Here is a 13,896-nt window from a genome sequence, read left to right as displayed (position 1 = left end):
CAATGGGCAGGAGTGGTGGAGGAGCAGTATACACCACTCCAAACGTGCTGCTTGCAGGACTTTTTTTTTTTTTTTTTTTAACAACCTGCCAGCGCATCGCCACAGTGTGAAAGCACTCTGTCTTTCACACAGACTGCAGGGGAGCCGTTTTGCAGGCACTTTACAGGCGCTATTTTTAGCCCAAAAGCGCCAAAAAAACACCCCAGTGGGAAAGGTGTCTGTTAGGTTTTATGAGATGAAGGGGGATAAAAAAAAAAAAAAAAAATCGGCCTAACATATCGGCCCAAATAAAATCGGCATCATATATCAGCCACCGGCCGCCATGATTTCTAAATATTGGCATCGGCCAGAGAAAAACCCATATCGGTCGACCTCTAGACTCCACAAAAGGTGGTGGTGGTTGCTTGCTTGGGCACAGGGCAGTAAGAAGTTTTTCTTTCCTAGTGCACCTGGGTGTTTTACTTGTGCTGTGCAGCAGCCTTTTTGAAGTGTTTTTTCTTCTGTTTGTCCAGGCCAAAAGCTCTGTTCAAGGAGTCAAGAGAAGGTGCCCTGTCTGCAAAGAAAAACTAAATCACTTTGTGCAGAGTGTATCTCATTGCATCTTTTAGTCAGGGAGGAGTCTCCATCCATTTGTGGTGATCTGGTTACAACCATTAAGGATGAGCTCTGCGACACCTTTCAAGCCTTTAGGTCAAACCTAAGACAAGAACTAGGTCCCTAAGGGGAACCCAGGATATATATCTACTTGAGTCCTATCTCAATCCTAGCACTCTACCCATATGCATCTACTCTTGTCTCTTCTCACATGACACAAATGCAGCAACGGAAACCACTGGGCAACCCCTGTGAGGGGTGGGGCCAACTGGCAGTGTGTGTGTGTGTGTGTGTGTGTGTGTGTGTGTGTGAATGCACACAGCCTGGCTCAGGTAGCTATTGGGGCATACACAAAAGAAGTAGAGCCGAGAGAGCTGGTGGGAGCAGCTCTGTGCAATACCAATGCACAGAACAGATAAGTATACCATGTTTATTATTTTAGCAAAAAATAGCCTTTACATTTACATTATCAATAAATAAGCCAAATGCTGCATTAGCATTTCTGAACTTACAAATTGATGATTTGCCTCCACCCTATTGTATGATAACCACACATATACTCATAGCTGCTAGAGCAATAGATGCCTGGAAAGTGTCTCAAGCACCTAACATATTTAAAATCATATTACTAGTCCAGCTAAATCATTCCTACGACAAATGCCAACTATTTTTTTTTTTTTAATTGTCCATTTTTCTCACCACACTCATCACTCACAGACAATTACATTTAGCTAGTTCCTTTTCCTCTTCACACATACATTTGGCACCATACACTTGCCTTTTAGTCTTTGGTCATAGCGCTTATGGTTTTTTTTATGTAGTCATTCCCCTCTTTCCCTTCGCATTTTTGGTAAAAAAAAAAAATCATAAATTTATTTTTATTTTTTTCATTTTTTCCTTCCCCTCTCTCCCTATATGCGTTTTCCTTTTCACTTCATGCTTCCATGTCGACACTATTGCGACACTATTACCACCGGGTGGGGTGCGATGGGGGTGGAGATATACCACACCTGTGGAGAAGTTAACTGGCCAATTGGAGGTAGGTTGGCTCTATTTATTGTTTGATTCTGGGGACCTCAGATGATGCCTAGTGCTCAATCTGGATGGACAGAAACCGGCAGCCTCTGCATATGGAAATTATGATCCAGGAAACCTAAGGTGTCTTTTATACTACACTTTTCCTCTTCACGCATACACATTTCGCAACACACACTTGCCTTTTAGTTTTTGGTCATAGCGCTTAGTTTTTTTATGCAGTCATTCCCCTCTTTCCCTTGCCATTTTTGGTAGAAAATACATACATTATACATACATACACAGTGCCTTGCGAAAGTATTCGGCCCCCTTGAACTTTTCAACCTTTTGCCACATTTCAGGCTTCAAACATAAAGATATAACATTTTTATTTTTTGTGAAGAATCACCAACAAGTGGGACACAATTGTGAAGTGGAACTAAATCTATTGGATTTTTGAAACTTTTTTAACTAATAAAAAAAATGAAAAGTGGGGCGTGCAAAATTATTCGGCCCCCTTGCGTTAATACTTTGTAGAGCCACCTTTTGCTGCGATTACAGCTGCAGGTCGCTTGGGGTATGTCTCTATCAGTTTTGCACATCGAGAGACTGAAATTCTTTCCCATTCTTCCTTGCAAAACAGCTCGAGCTCAGTGAGGTTGGATGGAGAGCGTTTGTGAACAGCAGTTTTCAGCTCTATCCACAGATTCTCGATTGGATTCAGGTCTGGACTTTGACTTGGCCATTCTAACACCTGGATACGTTTATTTGTGAACCATTCCTTTGTAGATTTTGCTGTATGTTTGGGATCATTGTCTTGTTGGAAGATAAATCTCCGTCCCAGTTTCAGGTCTTTTGCAGACTCCAACAGGTTTTCATCCAGAATGGTCCTGTATTTGGCTGCATCCATCTTTCCCTCAATTTTAACCATCTTCCCTGTCCCTGCTGAAGAAAAGCAGGCCCAAACCATTGATGCTGCCACCACCATGTTTGACAGTGGGGATGGTGTGTTGAGGGTGATGAGCTGTGTTGCTTTTACGCCAAACATATCGTTTTGCATTGTGGGCAAAAAGTTTGATTTTGGTTTCATCTGACCAGAGCACCTTCTTCCACATGTTTGGTGTGTCTCCCAGGTGGCTTGTGGCAAACTTTAGACAAGACTTTTTATGGATATCTTTGAGAAATGGCTTTCTTCTTGCCACTCTTCCATAAAGGCCAGATTTGTGCAGTGTACGACTGATTGCTGTCCTATGGACAGACTCTCCCACCTCAGCTGTAGTTCTCTGCAGTTCATCCAGAGTGACCATTGGCCTCTTGGCTGCATCTCTGATCAGTCTTCTCCTTGTCTGAGCTGAAAGTTTAGAGGGACGGCCAGGTCTTGGTAGATTTGCAGTGGTCTGATACTCCTTCCATTTCAAAATGATCGCTTGCACAGTGCTCCTTGGGATGTTTAAAGCTTGGGAAATCTTTTTGTATCCAAATCCGGCTTTAAACTTCTCCACAACAGTATTACGGACCTGCCTGGTGTGTTCCTTGGTCTTCATGATGCTCTCTGCGCTTTCAGCAGAACCCTGAGATTATCACAGAGCAGGTGCATTTATACAGAGACTGGATTACACACAGGTGGATTCTATTTATCACCATCAGTCATTTAGGACAACATTGGATCATTCAGAGATACTCGCTGAACTTCTGGAGTGAGTTTGCTGCACTGAAAGTAAAGGGGCCGAATAATTTTGCACGCGCCACTTTTCAGTTTTTTTATTTGCTAAAAAAGTTTAAATTATCCAATAGATTTCGTTCCACTTCACAATTGTGTCCCACTTGTTGGTGATTCTTCACAAAAAAATAAAATTTTATATCTTTATGTTTGAAGCCTGAAATGTGGCAAAAGGTTGAAAAGTTCAAGGGGGCCGAATACTTTCGAAAGGCACTGTATATATATATATTTTCTCTTTGTTCCTTCCCTTTTCCATTTTTCCCTTTACCCCCCCATATGTGTTTTCCTTTAAACTTCATTTTTTCCATGTCCTTCTACACTCCCCTCTCACCCCCATTGTTCCACTATGCATCCGTCACTTTTCCCTTCCTGTCCTTCCTCCCTCTTTCCCCACATTTTTTCCTTCCCCTTCCCCCATCCCCCCCCCCCCCTTCTTTTCCCCCAGAGATGTAGCCCTTAGGTTTTCCTGGATACATATTCATCTTCTTTCTTGTATTAATTTTTAGACACCCATGTCCATCACATTGACAATATCTATATTAATTAGGAGACTGATGCAGGTGATATTTGATGCTCAACCACAGGTGTGCCTCTTGCCCTCGGCTACCCACCCGGGATTTTGGGAACCTAATGCTGTGACTCCCCGTGAGCCACGCCGGGACAGTTTGCTGCCCCCCCCCCCCCCCCGACTGGTGTGCACTACCAGCTGGGGGTCTTTGGTGGGATCTGATGAGGGACTCTACGCTGACGATATAGGTCCAGGAGACACTGCGCAACACAATGCAAGTGGTAATTATAAAGATAATATGATGTAGTTATAGTGATCAGATTTTATTATATCACATTTTGTGGTTTTTCTTGCATGTACTTCAATTTATGCTACTGCTTTTACAGTGTACAAATCCTCTGACAAAGACCCGGTGGGGTCAAAACACTTCGGTTTACCATCACTGTAGCACTTGACTATTGAACATTATTATATGTTGCAAATGTTCCCACTTGCGCTGGTGCTTTAATGTTTATATCTCCTGTACCACAGCTCTTATTTTAACCTATTATCCTCCCACATTCGCTATTTCAACGTTTATATATATATATATATATATATATATATATATATATATATATATATATAATTTTGTCTAATAAAATTGAAGTCTATTCTTATTCCTTCGTAGCATTTTTTTTCTTCTTTTTTTATTTTTATTATTTGCTGCCTAGAAAACCCCCATATGGGGGAATTTCCCTCTTTGACAATTCTCCGGGGTGTGCAGCATCGTCCATTTCTCTGAATGGTGTCCCTTTTTATGTTTTGATACACTTTGGAAATGTATGGAAACTGTGGACAGACTGGTGCCAACACCGACACTAGTGCCTCTCTTACTGTGTTATTTTCCTATATATTTACGGTGTTACTTGATTTTTACAAATGGAATCAGCCTTAATGTATGGTCTTCCTGATTGATTATGATATGTTGCTTTTGTACAGATTTGTTTATCTCTACACTCACTTTTGTACACTTTTTTATTGATAAAAAAAAACAAAAAAACACATTAAGTAAAAATAGTCATGTTTTCAGTTTGTAAAATAGTTTTCTAGAAACATAAAATTAGCACACAGTTTAAGGACTCATACATATTGCCCGCACACTACACGCTCTATTTTAGCGCGTGGGCAGCTTTCAGTTTTGGCTGCACTGATGGGGTGGTGTGATTTTTTTTTTTTTCTTTGTTAACTTCATTTGAAGTGCACAAAGTGACAATTCAGTCATGTCTACGCACAGAAGCTTGGTGCACTGCGCTGCTGTGCAATGACATGTGGTGCCTGCCTGTGCTCTATGGTAAAATGCAGCTTCTCTGCACTTTACTGCAGCTGACTGCACCACACCTCTGCAATATGAACAGGGCACATAGAAAACAACTGTATTCATTGTGCCCTAGCGGCCACCACACTATATGTGAACAAGCCCTTAATGAGCAATATCATTTCCGTTCTAGATATTGCAAATTAAAGGCGTTGTACACATTCAAAATGTTGTTGTTTTTAACTAGCAGTGGCGGCCCGTCCATAGGGGGCGCCCGGGCGCCGCCCCCCCCCTCCAGGCAGTCACAAAAAAAAAAAATTGAAAAAAAAAATATTTTTTTTTTTGGAAATGGCCCTTTAAAAAAAAAAAATGAAAGTCCTTAAGTGCACTGTGTACGAGCGCCGGACACAGTGCACTATGTGAAGACGCCACGTCAACGCAATCACAAGATTGCAGACGCGGCGCTTCATTTGCGGGGTTTTAACCCGCCTTGTGGCGCAACTACAAATGCCGATCTGCATCCGCCCGGCGCCCATAGGTTTACAATGCTATGGGTTTGAGTGACAGACTAGTTAGCCGTCACTTCCGGTCTTCCCCTGTCGGATCAGTGCGCCGAGCGGAGGAGCAGAGGAATGTGAACTGCTGCTGCACTATGAAACAACAAGGTAGATGGCGATGCATTGCTGGAAATCCACAGGAGGGGGGCAGAGCTACAGGATGGATGGAGGGGGAGGCTTTACACGGGCAGCACTGACGATCAGCACTTCTATTATCTCCACTCAGTGGTTTTGCTGTGTCTCGGTTTGGCAGTCAGACCTGAATCTCTCCAAAAGCCTGTCTACTGCAGACAGTGACATCTAGTATAGGCACTTGTTGGCCATTCGGAAACCAACACTCCTTCCAGTGTTTTACCCCCCCCCCAACACCCCAGGATAACATTACCTTTAGCAAAAGTTCCCCACTGCTTCACTAAAATATACTCAAACCCTGACAGTGTATTGCATCTGGATGTGAATGCCTAGGTCCCGCTGCTATGTCTGCATGGTTGTGGTTGCTGTTCAGCTTTACCTCCTGTAGCTGTGGTTTCAATAGAAGCCTTTTTAGTAGTTGCCAAATATTCTCCGCATCGTGCTTGCATTCTGTGTATCATCTGATGACTTCTGTCCCTTTAGTATGTAGTAGTAAATCTTTATCGATATGTAATATTGAAGATTTGCTCACTGCCTTTGATTTTTTTGTGAGCTTTAAGCCAATTTCTCCTGCCTTTAAACCTAAAGAACAATTTGTATGCCAGTTCAAAATGTTTAGCCTTTTAATGTAGTCTATACCAGTGGAGGCTCTTGTGAAACACACAGCCCATATGAAGCCTCCCCCCACCCACCCATCCCTCTGTCCCTGATTCATCCCAACCACCATCTCTCTGTCCCTGATCCCTGATCCATCCCACCCACCATCCCTCTGTCCCTGATTCATCCCAACCACCATCTCTCTGTCCCTGATCCCTGATCCATCCCACCCACCATCCCTCTGTCCCTGATTCATCCCACCCACCAGCTCTCTGTCCCTGATCCCTGATCCATCCATCCCACCCACCCACCATCCCTCTGTCCCTGATTCATCCCACCCACCAGCTCTCTGTCCCTGATCCATCCCACCGTCCTTCTGTCCCTGATCCATCCCACCGTCCTTCTTCTCTCCCTGATCCATCCCACCCACCATCTCTCTGTCCCTGATCCATCCCACCGTCCTTCTGTCCCTGATCCATCCCACCTACCATCTCTCTGTCCCTGGTCCATCCCACCCACCATCTCTCTGTCCCTGATCCATCCCACCGTCCTTCTGTCCCTGATCCATCACACCTACCATCTCTCTGTCCCTGGTCCATCCCACCCACCATCTCTCTGTCCCTGATCCACCCCTCTGTCCCTGATCCATCCCTCTGTCCCTGATCCCATCCCACCCACCACTGATCCAACTCCCCACCCCACCTCCATCCTTCTGTCTCTGATCATCACCATCCCTCTGATCCCACCACTAAAGGAAAACATGTAAGATATTGCATTATTGCAGTCACTAAATGTGATGACTGTATTTGTTTTATTTTATTAGGCTTTCTTGTACTTCATTGTCTGCGGTGACCTCTGCCTATTGCTGTTTCCCGAGCACCTTTTTTGTGTTTCCTGTTTTTTTTTCTCTGGTGAACGAGGAGTGTGGCTGGGCTGTCAGACATATTGATGTGTCATTAGAACCTGGTGTATAATGTAGAGCCTGGTATATGATGTACAGAGCCCTGTCTATAATGTAGAGCCTGGTATATGATGTACAGAGCCCTGTCTATAATGTAGAGCCTGGTATATGAAGTATAGAGCCCTGTGTATAATGTAGAGCCTTGTATATGATGTACTACAGGGGACGGAGTTGGTGGATTCTATAATGGGTGGGGCTTATGAGAAGTGAGATGGGTCAAAAGGGTGGGCGTGGTCTAGCGCCCCCCCATCTTAAAACTTCACCAGCCGCCACTGTTAACTAGGTATTAGTATTCCATGTGTCGTTTGTTTGCCTTACCTTGTAATGATTGGCTCATGTTGTGGCTGCAGTTTGTAGTGTCATGGCTGATAATTTTCCAATATCCATTTATTCATTCACCTGGCTTGTCCCCTAAAGGAACGGGCACCTTCTTCTTACAGAACGCAATCCATGCCTCACAATTTCCTCTCTAGGAGCGCTAAACTGATGAAAGACTGCATGGTGTTCTCTATGGCAATTGCTCTGAAACAAAAAAATCAGAAAGAAGCGCAAATAACCTTATGTCAAGCGCAAACTCTCAGAAGTAAAACACAAACTGTAAAAGGATATCAAGTAATGGGTGCTGTAACAAAGAGTTAAGATCCATAGTCAATCACAAAATAACATGCACACTCAGAAGTCTCTGAAGTAACATCTACTTCAGAGACACTCAATCATAACCTCTGTGCAGCTGGTAGGGAAAGAATCACCATTATTGAGAACATAGATCCACTTACATTAAAAACTGTACCTGTGGACCCCGGGAGCCCTCAGAGCGATAGTGGAGTGTCACAATTCCCCTCTCTGTGGCCAGCAGTGGATGATGAGGCAGAACAAGGACGGGAAGCTCACACTGAGCTGTGTGCTGCAGGAGAGCAAGCGGATATACAAAACCAACATCAAACCCAAGCAATCAGCTCTAACTGGACATCCAGGCTATACAGAGCATGCCCCCAGCTCCATGCCAACGCGTTTTCAGGTCCTTCCTCTTTTTTTTAGCCACATAGAAGTTAGAGGGCCGAAATTAAATACCGATATTACTGACAGGGGTGGAGGGCGGAGAGGAGGAACTCTGCCCAGTTCACTTACCATAATAATGTGCTGTTGTAATACAATTTACCTTAACAATATACAGAGAGAAACATCTTTACATCAATACATAGATACTAAAATCTTTTGTAAAAGTGATAAAAAAAAGCATCTTATAAATGATGTCTTAAAAGTAGTAATATGGATCTTATAAATAATGATAAAATACAATGTGGTAAACCATAAAAAGCAATACAACACAGTCCAGGGTGGATTTGATTTGATTTCAAATCAAGTCGATTTAAATCATAATTTAAATTACTGTTAAAAAGGTTTGATTTAACCACTTACAGACCAGACCATTTTGCTGGTCAAAGACCAGACCACTTTTTGTGATTCGGCACTGCGTCGCTTTAACTGACAATTGCACGGTCGTGCGACATAGTTCCCAAACAAAATTAACGTCTTTTTTCCCACAAATAGAGCTTTCTTTTGGTGGTATTTGATCACCCTTGCGGTTTTTATTTTTTGCGCTATAAACAAAAATAGAGCGACAATTTTGAAAAAACGCATTATTTACTTTTTGTTATAATAAATATCCCCAAAAATATATAAAAAAACATTTTTTTCCCTCAGTTTAGGCCGATACGTATTCTTCTACATATTTTTGGTTAAAAAAAAAAAAAAAAAAAAAAAAAAAAAAAAAAAAAAAAATCGCAATAAAATTATTTGTGCAAAAGTTATAGCGTTTACAAAATATGGATAGTTTTATGGCATTTTTATAATTTTTTTTTTTTTTTCACTAGTAATGGCGGCGATCAGCGATTTGTATTGTGACTGCGACATTGTGGCGGACACATTGGACATTGACACATTTTTGGGACCATTGTCATTTATATAGTAATCACTGCTATATAAATGCAGTGATTCCTGTGTAAATGTTACTGGCAGTGAAGGGGTTAACCAGTGGGTGGCAGTGTAGGGGTTAAGTGTTCCTAGGGGTGTGTTACTAACTGTGGGGGGTTGGGCTTTCATTTAGTGAACACCGATCTCTGCTCCAATCACATGGAGCAGAGATCAGCGTCACTAGTTGCTAGGCAGAATGGAGAAATGCTGTTTACACAGCATTTCCTCCATTCAGCCGTCCCGTGAGACGATCGCAGGTATACCCGCAACCGGACTCACGGGGGACCCGACCAGCACGCGGCAGGGCGGCATTGAAGATTGGACGTACCAGTACGCCAATATGCCTGCCCGTGGTTATTCTGCCGACGTACATCGGCGTGCGCTGGTCGGGAACCGGTTAAATCAACTCAATTTAAAGTGATTGTAAGGTTTTATTATTAACATACATATCATACTTACCTCCACTGTACAGCTCATTTTCCACAAAGTGGCCCCCGAACCTCGTTTTCTGGGGTCCCCCAGCAGCTCTCATGGCTCACATCTCTCCTGAGGGGGTTACCTTGCGGGTGTGCTCCTGAGTCCAGCATTTGGCATCCATAGCCACCAAATGTATGACTCCGCCCGCGTCAGTGGATTTGATTGATAGAAGTGGGAGCCAATAGCTGCGCTGCTATCAATCTATCCAATCAAGAGCCGAGAACCCCCTGCAGAGAGACAGCGCATCCCCGCTAAGTCAAGTTCCAGGGCTCAGGTAAGTAAAACTAGGGGCTGGTGTCTGCCAGGTGTTTTTTTCACCTTAATGCATAGGATGCATTAAGGTGAAAAAACACAAAGATTTACAACCCCTTTAAATCATAATTTTTAAAACACAACTGTCAACTCTGTCCCAAAGCAGCTCATCCTCTGACCCGCTGTTGACTCGCTGACAGTCCCATTCACTTTATTGGGGTGGCTGGTGATGCGGCAGTAACACAAGGTGAGGGACGTGGTGGCAGCAGGTGAGTGGATGCCCGCTAACAGGCGCTGCCAAGATGGATCTGAAATGACAGGTGCTCTTTAATTGTAAGGACTCATTCTTGATGGTAGTTAAAATCTTTAGTATTTGCAAACAAAATGAGGGTTTCCCATTTAGAAAAATAAGCTGTCAGATAAGTAAAACAGTGATTTTTTTTCTTTTATTGAAAGCCTGTGGCGTGCAAAACACTCAAAAACTTCACCCAATGCATAAAAAATGTGCACACACATAAAGAGTGACACAAAAAAGTGCAGACGGGTATACAAGCCCTCTAAAATCAGAGGACCTTGTCCTGAATCCCCCAGGGCATTAGGCTCCAGACAGGGACAAGGACACTTAAAACTTGGTCTCTTTCTGGCCGAAACCAGGCAGACCCCGTTCTTTGGAAGGTCTGCCGAAACAGACCCACCCAAATACTAGGTGAGGCTCCCCCCGAAGGGAGACCCCCAACCCTAACAGAGAGGGTGAACTAAGCCAGAAGGCCATGTGCACCCCCTCCCTAGACTTTCAGGACAGGCCCTGGGACCTGTGACCCTACTCATCACAACAAACGTGCATAGTGACAAAACAAGACGTGACACACAGGAAAATAAATAAATAAAGTGGGGAAGGGATAGTGGAGAGGAGAGTGAAAAGAGTGGCCATTGTGTAACACAATGACCAGGTAAGTAAAACAGTGATATCAGACCTGATTCAATCATACAGTTTGTATTGTACATAGATTTGCAAAACAATGGGATAAAGGAATATTCCTGAACTTTTTAATGTGAAATTGTGTGAATGCATCAATGTGCATGTTATCTCATTAAACGAGTTTACCGAAAATGTACATTTTCAGAATATACACCATCAACCTACTTAACCAAACTCCATTTCATGCTGAATAAACTAAATTAATGTATCTTAAATAGACAATCTTTAGATAGATTTCCATTCAAAGCATTATATTAAAATTAATTTGATAAAAATACGATTGAAATAAAAAAAAAAAAAAAAAAAAAAAAACCTGATTCTTTTTATTTAAAAAAAAAAAAAAAAAAAAAAAAAATCATTGATTTTTATCCACCACAAACACAATACAACACATTAAAAGAAGGAAGGATGCAACATAAGAATTTAACCACTTCCCGACCAGCGCACAACGATGTACGTCGACAGAATGGCACGGGCAGGCATATTGGCGTACAGGTACGTCCAATATTCAATGCCGCCCTGCCATCGGGAGCGCGCCGCCGGCGGCGCGCTCCCGCGCTGGTCGGGACCCCCGTGAGTCCGGTCGCGGGACCCGCGGACTCGATCGCCGCGGGCATCCCCGCGATCGTCTCACGGATCGGCCGAATGGAGGAAATGCTGTGTAAACAGCATTTTTCCATTCTGCCTAGCAACTAGTGACGCTGATCTCTGCTCCATGTGATTGGAGCAGAGATCAGTGTTCCCTAAATGAAAGCCCAACCCCCCCACAGTTAGTAACACACCCCTAGGAACACTTAACCCCTACACTGCCACTCGCTGGTTAACCCCTTCACTGCCAGTGTCATTTACACAGGAATCACTGCATTTATATAGCAGTGATTACTGTATAAATGACAATGGTCCCAAAAATGTGTCAAAAATGTCCGATGGGTCCCCCACAATGTCGCAGTCACAATAAAAATCGCTGATCGCCGCCATTACTAGTAAAAAAAAAAAAAAAAAATTATTAATAAAAATGCTATAAAACTATCCCTATTTTGTAAACGCTATAACTTTTGCGCAAACCAATTAATAATCGCTTATTGCGATTTCTTTTACCAAAAATGTGTAGAAGAATACGTATCGGCCTAAACTGAGGGAAAAAATTTTTTTTTTATATATTTTTGGGGGATATTTATTATAACAAAAAGTAAAAAATAATGCGTTTTTTTCAAAATTGTCGCTCTATTTTTGTTTATAGCGCAAAAAATAAAAACCGCAGGGGTGATCAAATACCACCAAAAGAAAGCTCTATTTGTGGGAAAAAAAGGACGTCAATTTTATTTGGGAGCCACGTCGCACGACCGCGCAATTGTCAGTTAAAGCGACGCAGTGCCGAATCGCAAAAAGTGGTCTGGTCTTTGACCAGCAAAATGGTCCGGTCTGTAAGTGGTTAAGATCTCACTAGACTAGTAGCCTACAGGGACCAATATACTTACAGACCCACAGGCACATGTCATCGCATGCACACTATAGGGTCTATTACCATTGGAGGGTTACTTATCGGATATTATTTAGAAGATGCTTTTTATCATTAATATCACTTAATTAAAGAACGTTAGTATCTCTTTATTCATGCAAAGATGTTTCTCCCGATATACTGTTAAGGTAAATTGCAAAAACAGCGGGTAATTGTCATGTGCAAACCGTAAATAGTCCCTCGACCGCTACTCAGCCCCCCTATCAGTAACAACAGTATTTAAAGTTTTGCTGCTCCATTTTTTATTTGGCTTGACAAGAGAGGCATGACCTCAAAACGGTTACATGTTGGCATGGAGCTGGGGGCATGCTCTGTATAGCCTGGATGTCCAGTTAGAGCTGATTGCTTGGGTTTGATGTTGGTTTTGTATATCCGCTTGCTCTCCTGCAGCACACAGCTCAGTGTGAGCTTCCCGTCCTTGTTCTGCCTCATCATCCACTGCTGGCCACAGAGAGGGGAATTGTGACACTCCACTATCGCTCTTGTAGCTCTTGGTGTCTCAGTTACAGTTTTTAATGTAAGTGGATCTATGTTCTCATTAGGCTGGATTCACATATATACGAACTGGATGTGTCTTGTACTGCATCAAATTCGCATGACATGTGAACCGGCAGCCTTCTCTATGGAGCCGCTTCACATATCTGCGGTCTGGCTGCGGTGGGTTTGTAAAAAGAGTTCTGTTGCGTTTTTCAAACCCGAATTGCACCTGAGCCGGTGAACAAAACATCCGCACTGGACATGTGTGAGCCGAGCCTAAGGCCCCCATTCACACCACAGCGATTTTCTGCTTGAAGCTCTAAAACACTCAACAAGCCAAATCCTACTCATTTCAATGGCCCCTGTTCACATATATGCGTTCTGTCACCTGAAGCAAAACACCTGTCGCTCAAAAGACGACATGAGCTTCTTTTTGGCAGATTACCAACATTTTTGTCCCCATAGACTTCAATAGAAATGCCTGACTTGAACCTTGTACAAGCGTTTCGTCACTCGTTTTCTGCTTAAACAGCAGCTCTCCACCTCTAATATCCTCTCCCTCTCTTCCCCCTAGTACTTTCTATTGGCAAACAAAAATACCCGAAACTGCAAAATGCTTGTAATACCCTTCTAAAAATGCTCAAAACGCCAGTAGGAAGTAAGGGTGGATTCACACCTATGCATTTTTAGTGCTTTTTGCATTCTGCAGATTTGCACTACAGTCCATTTACCATGGGTTCCTATGGAACATGTTCTGTAGTGCAAATCTGCAACAAGCAAAAAGCACTAAAAATGCATAGGTGTGCATCCAGCCTTAAAGAGCAAGGAAGTAGACTCC

General features: G+C 43.0%; 1 protein-coding gene across 5 annotated transcripts in view; it reads right to left on the bottom strand.

Annotated features, from left to right (window-relative positions):
• TPST1 (tyrosylprotein sulfotransferase 1) overlaps positions 1 to 13,896 on the bottom strand; it is a 151,818-nt gene that overhangs the window by 113,977 nt on the left and 23,945 nt on the right. For 3 of the 5 annotated variants that reach the window (XM_077482278.1, XM_077482274.1, XM_077482279.1), the window contains exon 2: positions 7,699 to 7,902. The exons of the other annotated variants lie outside the window; for them this stretch is intronic. The gene's annotated coding sequence lies outside the window, so the exon portion shown is untranslated. The remainder of the gene's footprint in view (positions 1 to 7,698; positions 7,903 to 13,896) is intronic. 5 annotated transcript variants of the gene reach the window in all.

Source organism: Lithobates pipiens, unplaced genomic scaffold, assembly GCF_037356315.1.
Source record: "Lithobates pipiens isolate NorthernLeopardFrog02 unplaced genomic scaffold, aLitPip1_a1.2 Scaffold_16, whole genome shotgun sequence".
Lineage (NCBI taxonomy): Eukaryota > Metazoa > Chordata > Amphibia > Anura > Ranidae > Lithobates > Lithobates pipiens.
The sequence above is the reverse complement of the archived record's forward strand: the minus strand, read 5'-3'. Positions and strand labels throughout refer to the sequence as shown.